At 41.0% G+C, this 18,175-nt stretch overlaps 1 protein-coding gene across 5 annotated transcripts in view; it reads left to right on the plus strand.

The window, feature by feature from the left end:
• Window positions 1–18,175, plus strand: part of CCB4 (cofactor assembly of complex C) — a 232,252-nt gene that overhangs the window by 77,549 nt on the left and 136,528 nt on the right. The gene's annotated exons all lie outside the window — the stretch shown is intronic.

The following is an 18,175-nucleotide window of genomic DNA, read 5'->3' on the forward strand; positions in this document are numbered from 1 at the left end:
AGGCAAAATCCATGATCAATGTCATGTCGAACTAAAGAGGGGACATTACAAAACTGAATCAGAACTACCCACCACAAGATCAGTCATACGTGTGCCATCATCCTTGCACAACTCCTCATCCGAAGAAATCGAAGCCCTCACAATATCAATCTCCTTGCATGTCTGAGCTTCCACCTCAATCATAAGATCATGTAAACATTGATCCTGGGACTCATCCAAAAGCTCCTCGGATTCATCACCCAATATCTAATAAGGGATATCATACCCGGTGCAACTCATAGCGTTATCAGATGTGTCCATACCATTTGCATCCACATCTCTTGACTTCATTGTAACATCTATATCACCAACATCACATGTTGGTGACTCCATACATGCCTTAGTCCCACCTAAGGAAGCAACTACCTTTTGTACAGGAGCCACACTACAGTAGCTGACATATAAGTCACCAATAACAACTCCCTCCTCTGGTGAGTTTGACAAGCTAGTGACAACTACATTATCAACTGCCTCTGAACTAACCATAGCAACTACTTTGGGAGCCTCAACCTGTTGAAGCTCAGTGCTGCTATCCATCATGGGCACATCCACATGTCCCTACGAAACTAGTCCATCATCAATATTGCAGATAGGACTAGCAGGTACCGTACTAAATGAAGGAACAACAGCATCATGGACACTTGTCGGGAAAAACTCAAGCTTCCTTCCCTGCAACCTTGATGTTGGCCACTTAAAGGCGGAAACCATATATCGTGCTGCCCTCTCAATTGTCACTGGATCCGACAAACTCTCTACCATCCTTTGTTGATGAAGCTTAAGTTTCTCCATACTCTCCTGCAAGGCATTCATTTTTATGCTAACTTCCTCATTACTCCACTGACTTTTAGAATTGCCAGTATTATGTCTGTCCATAGCTGGAGAAATTAAAGTGTTGGTCACTATAGGAATCGGATCTGAAAATCTTCGAAGTTAGCATCGAACAAAATAAAAACTGAGTCCAATTCCTGTAGACTGGTAGGAAACCGCTCTGATACCACTGTAATAACCCTGTCTGGTTATAGCTTAAACAAACATCAATTTCCTTTAATAATCAACAATGTGGCATTTTGTCAAACAATTGTCAAATATTTGATATGAATTTGGACTGCCTAAGCTGTTAGATCTCAATCAATATTTCTTGTTTGCTTGTATCTTTTACTCTTGGAACTTTCAAATATGCATGTAGACTGAACTATCTACCAAACCAATGCTAGTAAAAAAAATGGAATGGAACTTTTATTAAATATACCAATGATCAATTTACATGAGAAACTAAGTATGACCTGTAACTCCAGCAAATACTCATCTTGTAGTATTGGCCACATTGGGATAGGTATTTGTATATATGACAATCTGGTCAACTGTTAGTTTGTGGTGACTAATCAGGGAAGTAGTGTACATACTTCATAATTCTTTGGGGCTCGGGGCCCTATTTTATCTGGATTTTGGGCCGACATGTAATTATTAATTATAACCCTAAAGCGGTAAAAATACTTGTATAAAAGAGCTTAGGGTAGGGATTTTCATTGTGTGTGATGCGAAAATTGCTTCTTGCGGCAGTATTGAGCTGTAAGGGATTACGGATTGTAATCAGGTTGTAATCATTGGATCGTAATAATATTGGACTTGCTGTTGGTGGATGTAGCCTAGGAATTGGCTGAACCACGTTAAACTTGGTGTCTTGTGTTCTCTTCTATGCGATCTATTATTTTCTGATATTGGTTATATTTACATGCAACTGTTATTTCTGTCTGAGGTTAATCCTAACACAAACACCTGAAATGCTACAGTCATCAACACCTAATGGAGAATTAGTTTCAGCAATTGTCCACCCCACTTTTCAGTCATCCATAGCAAGGAAAAGCACGCCACCAACATGAAATTCTGGTTGTCTATGGGCAGCCAATCAATCAATCCACACACAGGCAGATCCAATACCAAGGATGAAGAATATCAACCGCTACAACAAGTCTTAACAAATGCCCAATTAAAGATGCAACTGGGCGGTCAAATGCATAAATTAAGTGATGCTAGGTTGTAGATAACATAGGCATTCAATAGCAAGAAATGTAATGCACAAACACCATGATATCTTGGCCTTTCAATAGAGATATGAACACCTCGAAATGGCACTTACAGTCTGGAAGAAAATTGCCCAGCAAAGGCAATGAACACAACAGATTTATGTCCAAACCCAAGAGTAATGGTGTCCAGAAATGGATGATTTTTGGCATCCATTAGTAGATAATATAAATGTTGCATAGTACAGATTCTTCACTCCCAAATAACAAAGATAACAAGGCATATAATGCAGATATAAATGCAGAAGAAATGCCATCTGTAACCAAGTGCTCCCTTCTGAAGATTGACACCAATCCCTTCCAAATTTTATTAATATCTCTTTTAGGAAAAAAATGTCTTCTCATATCTAGTAGATACAGTAGAGAAGAAAACAGAATTCAGATTGCAATCTGACTTGTGCCACTATAACTTAGCAGTAGCAAAACACCAACCAACTCAAACCCTTATACCTCAACAAGGGCACAAACTTCAAACTTAGAAATGTCACAAAGACAACAAAGAAAATAATATTTAATCGGATGCTTTACTCATCAAATGAGCTCATATTTATAATCTCCAAATGGCACAAAGTTTCCCAAATGAACTTCACTTAAGAAGCTTCCCACACACAACATTAAAATAGAATAAAGTGTCATTATAAACCAATTTATTAATTGCTTTTGGCTCCGAAAATGACCTTTTCCACTATAACTTCAAATTCTGACACATAAGACCACTGTTTCTTGTTCCCATGATTTTAAACTTTTCGTCCCGGTTCCAACGAGCTATGATACTGAGGTGACCAACCAACAACATCAACAAAAATAACAACCTCAACATATTTAGATGAATAATAATAATAATTCACTCGTCTTGCGAAAACAACTGAAGAAGCATCAGAATTAAAATCTGACAACACCAAAGTGATCCTGATGATAAAAGACGATGAATGAACCTGATGGGGTGACTTACTATAAATAGATGCTCCCTCCAAGATTCTTGGAGCCCAAACTGGAAGTCTGAAATAAAAACTGAGAGCATCTTCCAACTCCTCTGACTCAACCGAGCTCATTGGAACCAACAGATTGACTTACTATAAATACTAAGTCCCTCAATGGAGCCAAAACACACCGTAAGCTGCTGTAAAGCCTATAACCACACGAGTGAGACCCTCAAATCCTACTGTCAGCTTACGAGGGTTGCGATGGTGAACTAACTTGGCCAAATGCAGGAACTTGCTAAAAATGGGGACATTACAAAATCTAATTAAGGAAAAACATAGTAGAGGACTTATAGGACATCTTGGTATTGACAAAATAGTGAGTTTGGGAAGTGAAAGGTATTATTGGCCACAAATTTATAGGGATGTTAAGAAATTTTCTGAAGGTTGTAGAGTTTATCAACTTGTTAAGGGTAGTAGCCAGATGGTGGGATTGTATACACTTTTACCTGTACCTAGTAGACCTTGGGAGGATATTAGTATGGATTTTGTTTTGGGGTTGCCTAAAGCACAAATTGGTAATGGTTCTATCATTGTGGTGGTGGATAGATTTTCTAAAATGTTACATTTCATTCCTTGTAAGGAAACTTCAAATGCAGTGCATATAGTTAACTATTCTTTAAGGAGATTGTGAAATTGCATGGGTTACGAAGGAGTATAGTTTCAAATAGGGATAGCAAATTTGTAGGATATTTATGGAGGAAGATGAATACTTATATGAAGTTTAGTTCCACTTTTCATTCGCAAATTGATGTACAAATAGAGGTTGTGAACAAGAATTTAGGGAATTTGTTATGGAGTTTGGTTGTAGATAAGCCTTGCAATTGGGATTTGGTTTTGGTACGAGTTTGCACATAATAATTTAGAGAATTTAGCACAGAGGACACCATTTGAGGTAGTTACAGGCATGAATCCTAAAGGATTTTCTGAACTAAGGGACATTAATCAAGAGAACAAAATGAGTATTGAAGTGGAGGAATTTGCAAATCTTATGAATTCATTGTATGGGGAGGTTAAACATCATTTGGAGGATATGATTCAAAAGTATACATGGAAGGCTCACAAGACTAGGAGACATAAGGGTTTTTTAGTAGGAGATGATGTTATGGTTCATTTGAAGATAGGGTGATTTTTACTGAGGCTTATAGGAAATTGAAGGCGAGGAAGTTTGGACCTAGTAGGATCTTGAGGAAATTTGATTCAGGGAATGCTTATGAAGTTGAATTACTTAAGGATATGGATATATCACCCATATTCAACACTGCAGTTTTGTATATCATGAGGCTGATTTGATTTCAGAGGATGGTTCAGATGTGAAGCAATAGTGTCCTAAGAAGTAGTTGGAAGGAATAGAAAGGATCTTGGACTATGGAGTTGGAGGGAGTGCAAGAGGTAAAGAATATCTAGTAAAGTGGAAACACAGACCAGTTGAGGATTCTTCATGGGCTTCTCTAGGTTAGATCATTTTGTTTCTTCTCAAGCATCAAAGTGAGTGACTCACTTTTAATTAATCTCAGGTGTCTGACTTAGGATCATCTTCGGTTCAGAGCAAGCTTGCATCAAACAAAAACATTATTGTATCAATTTGTTCATGATTTGCTAGTTGTAAAGTCTGATAGATCAATTTGGAGAGTTATCATCTTTTCAAGTTAATACCTGTGTCGCTAGGATTCTAATTAGGGCATAGTCATGGCCATATTTCTACCATTGCAACTTATTTGTTTTTGTGTTGCTCGAGTTATGTTTGATTTTTTTCAGGTATCGAGTTCGTGCTAGTTCTACCTGTTCATGAATATTGGAAAAGCAATGGAAATCTTCGATCAACAATAGTTGGTGGTGCATTTCTTCATGTTCTTGGATTACGTGTGGACTTGAATCTCGAACCACAAGTTCTCAAATGGTCTCTTGTTTTTCTAGTTGTATAGTCTAAGAGATCATCGAGAGTTATCATCTCTTTGAGTTAACACTTGTGTAGCTAGGATTCAAATTCAGACCTAGTTGTGGTCAGATTTCTACTATCACAACTCATTTGGTTCTGTGTTGGTAGAGTTATGTTGGATTCTTTCTCAGGTATCGAGTTCATGCTATTTCTTGGACATGTTTGTGAATTTTGGATCAGCGATGGAAATCTTCAATTGGCAAATAGTCAGTGGCACCTATCTTCATGTTCTTGGATTATGTGTGTACCTAAATCTTGAACCACAAGCTCTCAAATGGTTTATGTAATGAGTTATTTATGATTTAGGACTTGTCCTATTTATTGTAATATGTTTCCTATTCTTGGGGAATGTAATTGATTCCTTGGCCAACCTGCATGTCATGTGGCTGATAAAAGCAATGTAATGGATCTCTAGTGAGAGGAAGGGGATTTGAGAGTGATTTTTAGGATAAAAGGATTCAATTCAAGGTCAATAACTGACTTTTTCCTAAGCAATCATTTCTGGTAGCCTGAAATATAAGAAGGCATGTTGCCAATTAATTTTAATTGATTTTCTAGTTGAATGAAAGCTGATCTCGCTTTGTTTTCTCCATTTTCTTGTTGTCCTGCTGCCTTTACTCTTGGATAGATCTCTTTCAGGTCCCTCCATTTGTGACTGCACCAAGTGGTATCTGTTTACCGCATAGATTAATTGATTAATGCACACAGATAATGATCAAGAACAGCAACACCAGTACTCCGTTTATTATTCGCATATGCCAAGAGATTACATATAGAGTATAAGATCCTTTACAATGATCCCGGACGGGGTATAAATACTTCCCACTGAACCTTCCTGAAGGGGTCCGTCGGCTACATAATAATACTAATCTTCCCATCGGCTACAAAATCTTTACTGACAACATGAGCCCGTCGGCTACACAGTTTCTACTGACAATAACATCCCTTCAAAAGAAAAGTCTCCTGGCGACTTCAAAACTAACAAAAATAGGAGACCAGAAAATACAATATAGAAAGAATATACACTAGAGAGGAGGCTGTGATCCTGAAGAATGTTGCTGCTGGCGCAATTTATAGACCTGCTCCATCCAGATGCTCAAATCCTTTTGAATCCGTGTCTTAACCCTTACGGCTTCTTCAAGAGAAGTGCTGCATCCATAGCCTGGGTCTTTGCTAACTATAATTCCTGCTCAATTGCTTCTTTATCCCATAACAGTGCTGCATGCTCAGCTGCCCACGCTGCTTGCTAGCTGGCCAGATCTGCATTTACCTTTTCTTTGACCTCCTCCTCTGCTGCTAGAGACCTCTTCGCTGCGACCCTGTCTTTTGCCCTATCTGCCTCTGCATGCCTGCGAGCATAGTAGACTTCTTTGTACAATCCTACTATCTCGTGCGCCAGCTTCTCCATGGAAGTGTTGCATGGACACAAGTCCGGCTCGGTGGCCCAATCCGCCAACATCTCCGGTGTCTCAACTGTTGGCTATCCTCTGTCCTCAAAACATGAATGAAACCGCTGTAGACAAATCCCCCTAATATAAGCCCGAACCGAATGCCACTCTCTCCGCCGAGTCATAGCCTGCAATGCCACATTTCGTCCCTTCTGCAGCTCAGCCTGCATACCCTGAGGTAATCTCTTCATCTATCCTCATCTGACCCATAATCCTCCTTTAGCACATTGTCCATGGTCCACTCCCCATCACTATTCGTCTCTGCTACGCTGTCACCATGTCCACATCTGGTGTTGCCTCTTTCTTGGACACACCCTCCGACTGTGGAACTGCCACCTCTCGTGGCTCTGATATGGTGTCATGTCCCCTTCTCAATTTTAGTTCTGAGCGACAGAATTAATCTATCTCCACATCCGGATAGGTTAATATCGACTTCAGGCAGGATCCTATCCAGTCACAAAAAAAAAAGGGAATTTAACTTATTATATTCGAGGACTTTATTAAAGATGCGGAGTTAAGTCACTTTAATGTTTTAAAGTTATTTACTTTATACATAGCTTTAAGTGACTACAGGATGAAAATGACTCTTAATCCCACATTCTTTGCACGTGGTACTTTTCTCCCATTCCGAGATTATAAATAGACGAGTTAGCATTGGGATTAACACACACGGAGAATTAATGAACTTAGCAATTTTACATTTCTGGTTGCTTGAATGTGATTGGTCGCTTTGAGGACGAAAATCCTTGAAGCAAATAAGGAATGTTGGACGTAGCCCCAATTTCTCTTGAACTCACTTAATTTGTGGATAGTTTAATGGAGGTTTGTTGTGGTAAATAATTTTCAGGCCCTAAATCTGCATGTTTCTGGAGCTAACGTGATAACAGGAATTCTTAGTTTTCAACGTGCCATGAGGTTAACAGTCGGGTGCCAAAAAGGAGGCATTTTCAGCGGTTTATGTGCGTCTGCGGGTTCAGTATCTACTCAAGGGCACGCTCAGCAAGCAAGTGTAGTGTTCTGCTTCAGATTCAGACTTCCTTGCAGCTCGGAACAACAGTAGTATTACGCAAGTGGAGATATTTTGTAAAAATCACGGGTTTGGTAACACGCGAATGAAGGTGAATGAATGTCTATGAAATGTTGGAAGGATACGGCGCTGGAACCACATATCTGCATTAACTTCTTGGGTAAGGACCTTCCGCCATTATTCAGGGAAAGAAAATCTGAAATGACGAGTGCACATTGAGGAGTTCGATTAATATTGGAGGAGTCGGCTCAGTTTTCTGAAAACAAGCTCGTGAGGACATCATTTCTCAGTTCACCCGTGGCCAAAGGGATAGAGGCTCCTTCAGAATATCGGGTCTGTATTTCAAGACGTTTTTTGAGATTTTTCCTTGGGTTTATTAATGTGTTTTGAAAATGTTGTTATTACTGGCATATCATTTAACGTGATGACATTGTAACTTTGATTTCAGATTTATGTTGAGATCTCTATAAAATCTTTGGATGGGCTATCACGTTGGTATTATTATTTAAATATATATCTCAGACATCAAATTTTATAGTGCCGGAATGTTTCAGTATTGCACTCCACATAGTTCTTAAGTGATAGGAACAGTTGACAACTGTTTGTTGAAATGCTCATGCAATATTCAGTTAACAGTACAGTGAACACAACAACACCTGGGTTAGCAGAGACTTGTTTGACAGAATACCCACTGCAGTAAAAATACTTTGGTAACAATTTAGTACCTAGTTCATGTTTAGTTTCTCTCAGGGGTTCAGCTTAAGTTGATTGTATTGGGAAGTCAGTTGATTATGTGTTAGTATTGAAATCCTTACAGACTGGGTTAAAGTTAGTGAATAGCTGGACAAAGTCATTACCCCACATATATCACAGTATTTGCAAATTTGTCAAATTCTGGGAACAATCTACCACAGTTCACAAAGATTATATATATATTTGCTGTAGGAATTGGGTTAAGTTTATTTCAGTGGTATCAGAGCCACAGACCCTGCCAGCTTTTGGGGAAAACTATTTTTTTTGCAGGTTCTTGAATGAGTAAAAGGCAGTACACATTCTGTCATCTTTAGCCGGAAAAGAGAGAATCTTCAGAATGTCTTGTGGTGGAAGATAGTTATTCAGTGGATAAGGATATAAGCTTTGGACCAGAAGTACAAGTTGAACAATCTACTAGTTTTGAACAGGTTCAGGAACAAGCACTAGTTTCTCTAATGGCACGAAATGACGAAGCAATAGACAAGGAAGTAATGGAAACCATGCGGGCAATTGGAGAAGGGCAAAATAACATTGCTACAGCGTTACAACAGCTCACAGGTGCCATGCAACAGTTAGCTCCTGAAAATAGGAGAGTGTCCAGCCACCACAGTAGGGGTGGTAGCATAGAAGGAACATCCCGTACAGCAAGAACTCCAACTCAGAATACGGATAGACCCTTGATGCCTATTTTTGTGGGAAATAATGCTGAGGAAGAAGTGGCTCGACCCGCAACTCCAACTTTGTTACCTGATAATATTATAGCTATATATGATGAGTGGGATGTACTTCCAGACCCAATCAAGCAAAATTTGACTTTTAATCAATATATGAACCAAAAAAGGGAAGCGGAGAGACCTCAACATGATAGAAGGCCTAGGATGCAAAACAGGGATCTTAAACATGCCATGAACAAATTAACACTTCCCAATTTCGATGGCAGCAATAAAACTACAGCCAGAGCATGGATTCATAAATTGGATACCTACCTTACACTCAAGCCCATGACGGAAATAGAAGCCATTAGATTCGCTACTATGCATCTTGAGGAGGCAGCTTATGATTGGTGGCACCATGGACTTGTTACCCAGGATCACAGACTCATCACTTCATACGAGGTTTTCAGCTCAAAATTGATTAACCGTTTTAACAGGAAAGATATCGAGGTCTACTACAGGGATTTGGCCCAGTTATGGCAGAGTGGGACTTTGGATCACTATATAGATGAATTTCAGCAGATATTAGTGATGGTACCGGAAATGTCCGAGCAGCGCAAGGTGATGTTATTCATTGAAGGATTACAAGATAGGTTTAGAGGTTTGGTCAAAGTCTTAAAACCAAACACCTTGGATGATGCCATTAAGATTGCTCACGATTTGGACACACCTACCTCATTGTCACAACCTTCTAAGAAATCCTATAAGGGATCCACTTTTTATAAGGGAAATAAAAAACAGCAAAAGACAGACACCCCCAGATTGGATTTTGAGACACGCAATGAATTAAGGAGGAAGAAGTTATGTTTTACTTGCAGAGAGCCTTGGACTCCTAATCACAGATGCTTGGGTAAAGGAAAAATCCATTACGTTGAGGTCCATTTTGAGGAGGAGGACGAAGAGGTGGAAGAGCCACAAGAAGAGAATACTAGTGGGGACAGTGAGGAAGAGAAGGAAGTTGAAGGGCAGCCTGGTAAAGATAAGAAGAAACAAACCAGTACGAAACAGCCTCCAGTTTTAGCGACCCTTTTGAGTGACTCAGCATGTCATCCTTTCAGGGTGAAGGGAGTACCAGCGTATTATTTGCCTTTTAGATACAGGAGCCTCACATAATTTTATCAGTACACAGATGGTATCCAAGAGGGGATTACAGACAGTGGCCATACCTGAGTTTGATGTTAAGGTAGCTGGTGGAGAAGTTTTGAGGTGCACAGAGAAGGTAGCAGGGCTCCAGATTCAGTTTGATGGTTACCTTTTAGAGGCTGATTTCTATGTGGTTGATCTGGATGGACTCGATGCCATTTTGGGAAGACAATGGTTGAGTACTCTTTGTCGATATACATTTGATCATGAGACTATGTAGCTGGAGTTTTTACAGGATGATAGACTGGTGATCCTCAGAGCTATTTCTGATAGTAGTCCCAGGGTGATTTCCGCTCACAGGATGGAGGCTATTTTAAGACATGAGATAATAGAGTGGGCTACTCAGTGTTTCATCTCGTCTAAGGAGACACAAGGTACAGGACAACGTTATCACTGTGACATACAATCAGTTATAGATAAGCACAGGAGAGTGTTTGAGGATATTCCTCCTGGGGTTCCTCCAAATAGGGGATTTGAGCATATTATTGAGCTTGAGGAGGGAGCTAAACCTGTTATCACTACACCTTGTCGTCATCCCAGGCATTACAAGGAGGAAATAGAGAAGACGATAAAGGAGCTTTTGGATATGGGGCATATCAGGCCCAACTCAAGTCCTTTTGCATCCTCAGTAGTGTTGGTTAAAAAGAAGGATGGCACCCTTCGAATGTGCATAGATTACCGTGCATTGAACAAGAGGACTATCAAAAACAAGTACCCGATTCCCCGCATTGATGAGTTGTTGGATGAGCTTTATGGGGCAGTTTATTTCTCTAAGATAGATCTTCGCTTAGGGTACCATCAGATACGGGTCTGGGAAGAAGATGTGCATAAGACAGCCTTCAGATGCCATTACGGACATTACGAGTTCTTGGTGATGCCATTTGGGCTCACTAACGCACCAACCACTTTCCAGTCTTGCATGAACCATATTTTTAAAAAACAGTTAAGGAAGTGTGTTTTGGTATTCTTTGATGACGTACTAATTTACAGCAGAACTTGGGAGGAACATTTACAACATCTGGATGAGGTTCTAAGTATCTTAGCGGAGATTTTTTATTCGCAAAAGAATCTAAGTGCAAATTTGGTTTGACTGAAATTCTTTACTTGGGTCATGTAATTGGAGCTGAGGGAGTTAAGGTGAACTAGGAGAAAATCAGATCAATTTTGGATTGGCCACCACCGAAGGATGTTTCAGAATTGCGGGGTTTCTTTGCCAAGGGTTTTTCACAGGTAGCTGCACCCCTCACTAATTTGACATGGAAAGGGGGTTTTTCTTCGTCAGAGGATGCCGTGGTAGCATTTGATAAGCTGAAACAGGTGATGAGCTCATGCCCAGTGCTAGCGCTTCCTGATTTCTCTAAGCCCTTTGTTTTAGAATGTGATGCATCGGGAAATGGAATAGGGGCTGTTTTGATGCAGGACCGTCACCCTATTGCTTTTGAGAGTAGAAAACTGCGAGGTAGTGAGGTATTATATTCCACATATGATAAAGAGATGCTGGCCATAATGCATGCGTTAGCAAAATTCAAGCAGTACTTGGTAGGAAGCAAATTTACAGTTAAAACTGATCATAATAGCTTAAGTTACTTCTTAGAACAGAAGGAATTGAATGAAAGATAGTAGAAATGGGTCAGCAAGATACAAGCATATGATTTTGACATTGAATATGTCAAAGGGAAAAATAATGTTGTTGCTGATGCTCTATCTCGTAGACCCCCATTGCTGGATTGTTACATCACTTCTGAAATTTCAGCAGACTAGAGATCACAACTTCTAGTGGAGTATTCCAAAAATGCACACGCATGTCAGTTTTTGGACGGCATACTTCAGGATGAACGGTACAAGGTATTGAATGATATTATATACTTTAAGGATAGAATCTACCTAGTACCCAATTCTAAACTTAAGAAAGACATTTTGCGTGCCACACATGATGCACCGACAGCAGGGCACCCTGGGTTTTTCAAAACTTACAGGCAGATTAGAGAGAGATTCTCTTGGAAGGGGCTTAAGGATGATGTGTTGCAGCATATTAGAGAGTGCCAAACTTGTCAGCAGAACAAGTCTGAACAGGTTTTTCCAGCAGGATTACTTCAGCCCCTCCCCATTCCAGCTTAGAGATGGGAGAGCCTTTCTATGGATTTCATCATCGGGTTGCCGAGGGTCCAAGGCAGGGATTGCATCTTTGTAGTGGTGGATAGGTTGACCAAGTACGTGCATTTTTTTGCGATATCTACAGATTGGTCGGCTTCCCAAGTAGTTGAATTGTTTTTCCGAGAGATTTTTAGACTCCATGGATTACCTAAAACCATTGTAAGTGATAGAGACAATAGATTTCTCAGTACTTTTTGGCAGGAGATTTTCAGGTTGACTGGTACAGAATTGACTCCTAGCACAAGTTATCATCCACAGACTGATGGCCAGACCGAGATAGTGAACAAGTGGGTGGAAGGTTACTTGAGGAACTACATTGCAGGTCAGCAGAGAGCGTGGGTCAAGTGGCTGTACTTGGGGGAGTACTGTTATAACTTCACCTATCATATGTCTATTCGGATGACTCCTTTCCGTGCCCTCTACGGCTATGAGCCTCTTTCCTTAATTGATTTGGCTTTGTCAGACAGTAGAGCGCCATTAGCTAAAGATTGGATTGAAGAGCAGCAGGATATCCTTAGAGCTCTCAGGGATAATATCCAGTAGGCGTAGAATCAACAGAAGTTGTACGCTGACCGACATCGCACAGAGTAGAGCTTTGAGGTTGGAGATAGAGTTTTTCTTTGGCTACAGCCTTATAGACAGAGCTCATTGAAGAAAAGCGGGGCCGAGAAACTTAAGCCTAGATTTTATGGACCTTATTGTATCACCAGGAGGATAGGGGAGGTCGCGCATGAGCTGGAGTTACCTGATGACAGCCGGATCCACAAAGTCTTCCATGTCTCATGCCTCAAGAAAGCAGTGGGCCAATAGATTGTGCCATCAGAGAGCTTACCTCCACTTGATGAAGTGGGTAAACTTGTTTTGGTACCAGAGGAGGTGATTCAGACCAGGGAGAGGAAGCTACGCAACAGGACTGTTAGAGAATATCTGATCAGGTGGAAAGACTTGCCTTATGAGGATGCCACGTGGGAAGGCGAGTCCATATTACAGCACCTAGCATTGAGATTGATTGAGGGCAAGCAATCCCGGGAAGGGAGGACTGTCATGTCCCCTTCTCAATTTTAGTTCTGAGCGACAGAATTAATCTATCTCCACATTCGGATAGGTTAATATCGACTTCAGGCAGGATGCTATCCAGTCACAAAAAAAAAAAAAGGGAATTTAACTTATTATATTCCAGGACTTTATTAAAGATGCGGAGTTAAGTCACTTTAATGTTTTAAAATTATTTACTTTATACATAGCTTTATGTGACTACAGGACGAAAATGACGCTTAATCCCACATTCTTTGCATGTGGTATTTTTCTCCCATTCCGAGATTATAAATGGATGAGTTAGCATTGGGATTAACACACACGGAGAATTAATGAACTCAGTAGTTTTACATTTCTGGTTGCTTGAATGTGACTGGTCGCTTTGAGGACGAAAACCCTTGAAGCAAATAAGGGACGTTGGACGTAGCCCCAATTTCTCTTGAACTCACTTAATTTGTGGATAGTTTAATGGAGGTTTATTGTGGTAAATAATTTTTAGGCCCTAAATCTGCATGTTTCTGGAGCTAACGTGATAACAGGAATTCCTAGTTTTCAACGTGCCACGAGGTTAACAGTCGGGTGCCAAAAAGGAGGCATTTTCAGCAGTTTATGTGCGTCTGCGGGTTCAGTATCTACTCAAGGGCATGCTCAGCAAGCAAGTGTAGTGTTCTGCTTCAGATTCAGACTTCCCTGCAGCTCGGAACAACAGTAGTATTACGCAAGTGGAGATATTTTGTGGAAATCGCGAGTTTGGTAACACATGAATGAAGGTGAATGAATGTCTATGAAATGTTGGAAGGATACGGTGCTGGAACCACATATCCGCATTAACTTCTTGGGTAAGGACCTTCCGCCATTATTCAGGGAATGAAAATCTGAAATGAAGAGTGCACATTGAGGAGTTCGATTAATACTGGAAGAGTTGGCTCAATTTTCTGAAAACAAGCTCGTGAGGACATCATTTCTCAGTTCACCCATGGCCAAAGGGATAGAGGCTCCTTCAGAATATCGGGTTTGTATTTCAAGACGTTTTTTGAGAGTTTTCCTTGGGTTTATTAACGTGTTCTGAAAATGTTGTTATTACTGGTATATCATTTAACATGATGACATTGTAACTTTGATTTCGAATTTATGTTGAGATCTCTATAAAATCTTTGGATGGGCTATCATGTTGGTATTATTGTTTAAATATATATCTCAGACATCAAATTTTATAGTACCGGAATGTTTCAGTATTGCACTCCACATAGTTCTTAAGTGATAGGAATAGTTGACAACTGTTTGTTGAAATGCTCATGCAATATTCAGTTAACAGTATAGTGAACACAACAACACCTGGGTTAGCAGAGACTTGTTTGACAAAATACCCACTGTAATAAAAATACTTTGGTAACAATTTAGTACCTGGTCCATGTTTAGTTTCTCTCAGGGGTTCAGCTTAAGTCGATTGTATTGGGAAGTCAGTTGATTATGTGTTATTATTGAAATCCTTACAGATTGGGTTAAAGTTAGTGAATAGCTGGACAAAGTCATTACCCCACATATATCACAGTATTTGCAAATTTTGTCAAATTCTGGGAACAATCTACCACAGTTCACAAAGATTACATATATATTTGTTGTAGGAATTGGGTTAAGTTTATTTCATATGGCTGCTGGTCCTGGAGGGACTCCTCTATGGTTGGGGGACTGAATATGCGGTCCGAACTCTGCAGGAATGAGCTAGAATTGTTGCCTAAATTCGCTCGCTCTATCTATCACCTCCATTCTCTCAGGCTACTTCGACTGTGCTTCCGTCAACAAGGAAGATGAAATGGTGACCACAGCATCTGAACCAACCACATCCAAATGAACTTGGGGTTTGGACTCTAGCGCTGGCAACTCTATCAACTCTAGCTCTATTGGTGCAATAGGGTCTGGCGTACAATCTTGGAAAGGCAAGCCCTCGGTCAAAGCTATAGGAGACACAACATCCGCTGCGACCGTGGAGAAAGCAACATCTGGAGTGGTCGCTGGTGTAACAACATCTGTCGTCGGTGTGACACCCTCAGCCACTGCCTGTGGGATATCTGCTACTGTTCGTGGGACCACTTCTGTCACTACCGATGGGGTCATAATGACTAGTGTGTGACGTTGACCAAATGGGGGAATGTGTGAAGTGGTGGCGGACAAATGTGCCGAAGTTGACAACTGCGGCAGGGTGAAAAACGTGGGCTCGCTAACTGCTGGTTTGCTGCCAACTTCCGTAGAAGTACTCTCTTCCTCGTACTCAGCCTTGTTGCTCTCTGACATCTCCTCCCGTCCGCTATCGGTGTCCCTTTGAGCCTGCAATCCTCAAAATACCTTCTTCTGCCCTGCTGCTAGTCCACCTGTGTCCAAATGTCTCCAATAAAATATTGGAGGCTCTCCTTGTGCCAACTTTCCTCGCGGTGGAGCCTCAAAATCATCCATTGGTATCTGATTAACTGCTGCCTCCAGAAACAAGCCAATGGCATGGTGCGACATAAAGAATGTGCGGTGCTGGAGTGTCATGAACTCCTCCATCCTATCGGCTAGAACTGTAGCCCAATCATACACCGTGCCGTTCATGATGCCATTCATGAATACAATCTATGGCAACGCTATATCCGAAGCCCAACTTGCCCCTGTCAACTTGCTCTTGATGACATCCATAATGCACCTCCAATGGCCTTCCTGAATAAGATCTTGCCAAAGCTCTTTGCATTTAGACCCCTTTATTAATGACTCCATCTCCTCGGGGGTAAGATCGCGGCCCACTAATCGTATCCAATGTTCTTTCCGTTCTTGAGATAGTTTATGTTTCTTGATTTCCACCTTCCGACCTCCTGGGATAGGGATACCAAAAACCCTAGTGAAATCCTTAGGTTTAAAAGAAACCGTCATGCAATGCTTTTTGTACAAAAATGTGCTGGTTCTGCTGTGCCGATTGTATGCTTCTATCATAGTTCGCAAAACTGATCCAAACAATCGGATGGAAAAAATTGGAAGCTGGATGGCCCAATGCACCTGTGCTCATCAAAATCTGTTTAATTACCTTTGTTTCCGGAGTCTCTTGCCACCATCTCTGGCGTTTGCTGCCATTGAGCCCCTCAAACTGAATAGTGAGATGTGTGAGTTTGACCCTTACTTTTTACTACTTGTTGGCGGACGTTGATGGCCTTGCAACTCGGATTCCAGAAGCCAAGGTCTGGCATTCTTCTCCATATTAGCCTTGAGTTGGTTCTTCCACTGCTTCCGTTTCCTTGCCAATTCCATATAATAATGGCTTCTTTCATGCTTTTATAATATAAGGTTCCTCCTTCCGTTACTTTTGTTCTCCGTGGCAAGGTTCTGTTCGGAACCCTGAGGATCTCTCTGCCTTAACATTTCTTTTTCTCCCATAGAAATTTAAACAAGTGAAACCATGAACATTCAACCATCCGCGCACCGGAAAGAGTTGTATGTTGTCAAGAGGAAACATAAGCCGCTGAATCTGGGACACTGTGTTCTTGGAATTCATAAGCACCAAAGATGCCCTTGTCGTGCCAATAAAACACTGTTTCTTGCCATGCCAATAAAACACTGTTTCTTGCCATGCCAATAAAACACTGTTTCTTGCCAAAACAAATAAGAGCAGGAATCTCCCACTTGGACTTATCATTCAGCACAATATCAATACCACGCTACCTGGCCATGGCCACAATGTAGCTCTTGTTGCTAATATCAAATCCCACAAGCCGCGAAGAATACAGGCAAGCTGTAGAGGAGAGTCCTAGCACATAAATCCGTGGCAAACACTTTATGAAAAAGTCTGATCGTCCACAGGAGAATATAATCTTAAGCCGTGGCTAGAAGATATCTACAGAAGTCAGTTTGCGGGAAGACAAAGTATCCACGGTAAGACGAAGAAAACATTTGCGGGAAGAAGAAAACACATCCGTGGGAGAAGAAGAATACATCTGCGGGAAAAGAAGAATACATCCGCGGGAGAAGAAGACTCATCCGTGGAAGAAAAGCTATAACCGTAGGAGTCACCTTGCGGCTATGTTACCCGAGGACGTGTTTCCAGCAAAAATTGACTCCGTCCCCACGTCCCCCTGTCTCAGAAACTCGAAAACTTTCAGAAACCTTTCCCTTGGCTGTCCTATAAAATTAATGTTTCAGTTTTGATAATTTTTTTGATTTCCACTCTCATGTGAACTCTAAAGTTAAATTATTTAACACAAACATTATATGTTAAGGTTCTATAATTTATATAAGCATGTGTTATCCATGTTTTTATATGAATATTTAAAATTTCCGTACTTTTTATATAGCTGTTCCCACTACCGTCCCTTGTTGTCCCCTGCTTTGAGAAAAAAAAATCCGTCTCGAAAACCCGTTTCCCTATCCCCACATCCCCTCATCTCGGAAACTTGGGGTAACATAGCCCTGCGGGGAACTAAAGGGAGACCCGCGGGCTCAAGGCTGTCCATGGGAGATTGCCGGTGGACCACCCGTAGGACACTCTGTCCGCGGAGTTGTCCGCGGGACTCTGTTCATTGGTGAAGAAGGGTCTTCCTGTTCCGGAAGTGTATTGCAAACGAAGAGTTCACTCCACGCCCGTGCTCCCTCTGCATTCCAAGTCATGCGAGTTAATTCCCTTCCGTTTGGATTTTCTTCCCTCCGTGAATACAAGTTCAAAAATTCCTCCCTTGCTTCTTCCACCAATTCCACCCGCTGTCAAGTCTCCTCCAACAACTCCTTAGTGCTTTAGTGTTTGTCGGCAATCTTCTGAAACCTCTGTCTGCGTTTGGCCTGTTGCGCCAAAATTAAATTTCCTTGAGCTGTGCGGATTTCGTCTTTGTCCTTCAGCTTAGTCTT

This window comes from Cupressus sempervirens, chromosome 1 (genome assembly GCF_028749045.1).
Source record: "Cupressus sempervirens isolate cs-2001-9-10 chromosome 1, ASM2874904v1, whole genome shotgun sequence".
Taxonomy (NCBI): Eukaryota; Viridiplantae; Streptophyta; class Pinopsida; order Cupressales; family Cupressaceae; genus Cupressus; species Cupressus sempervirens.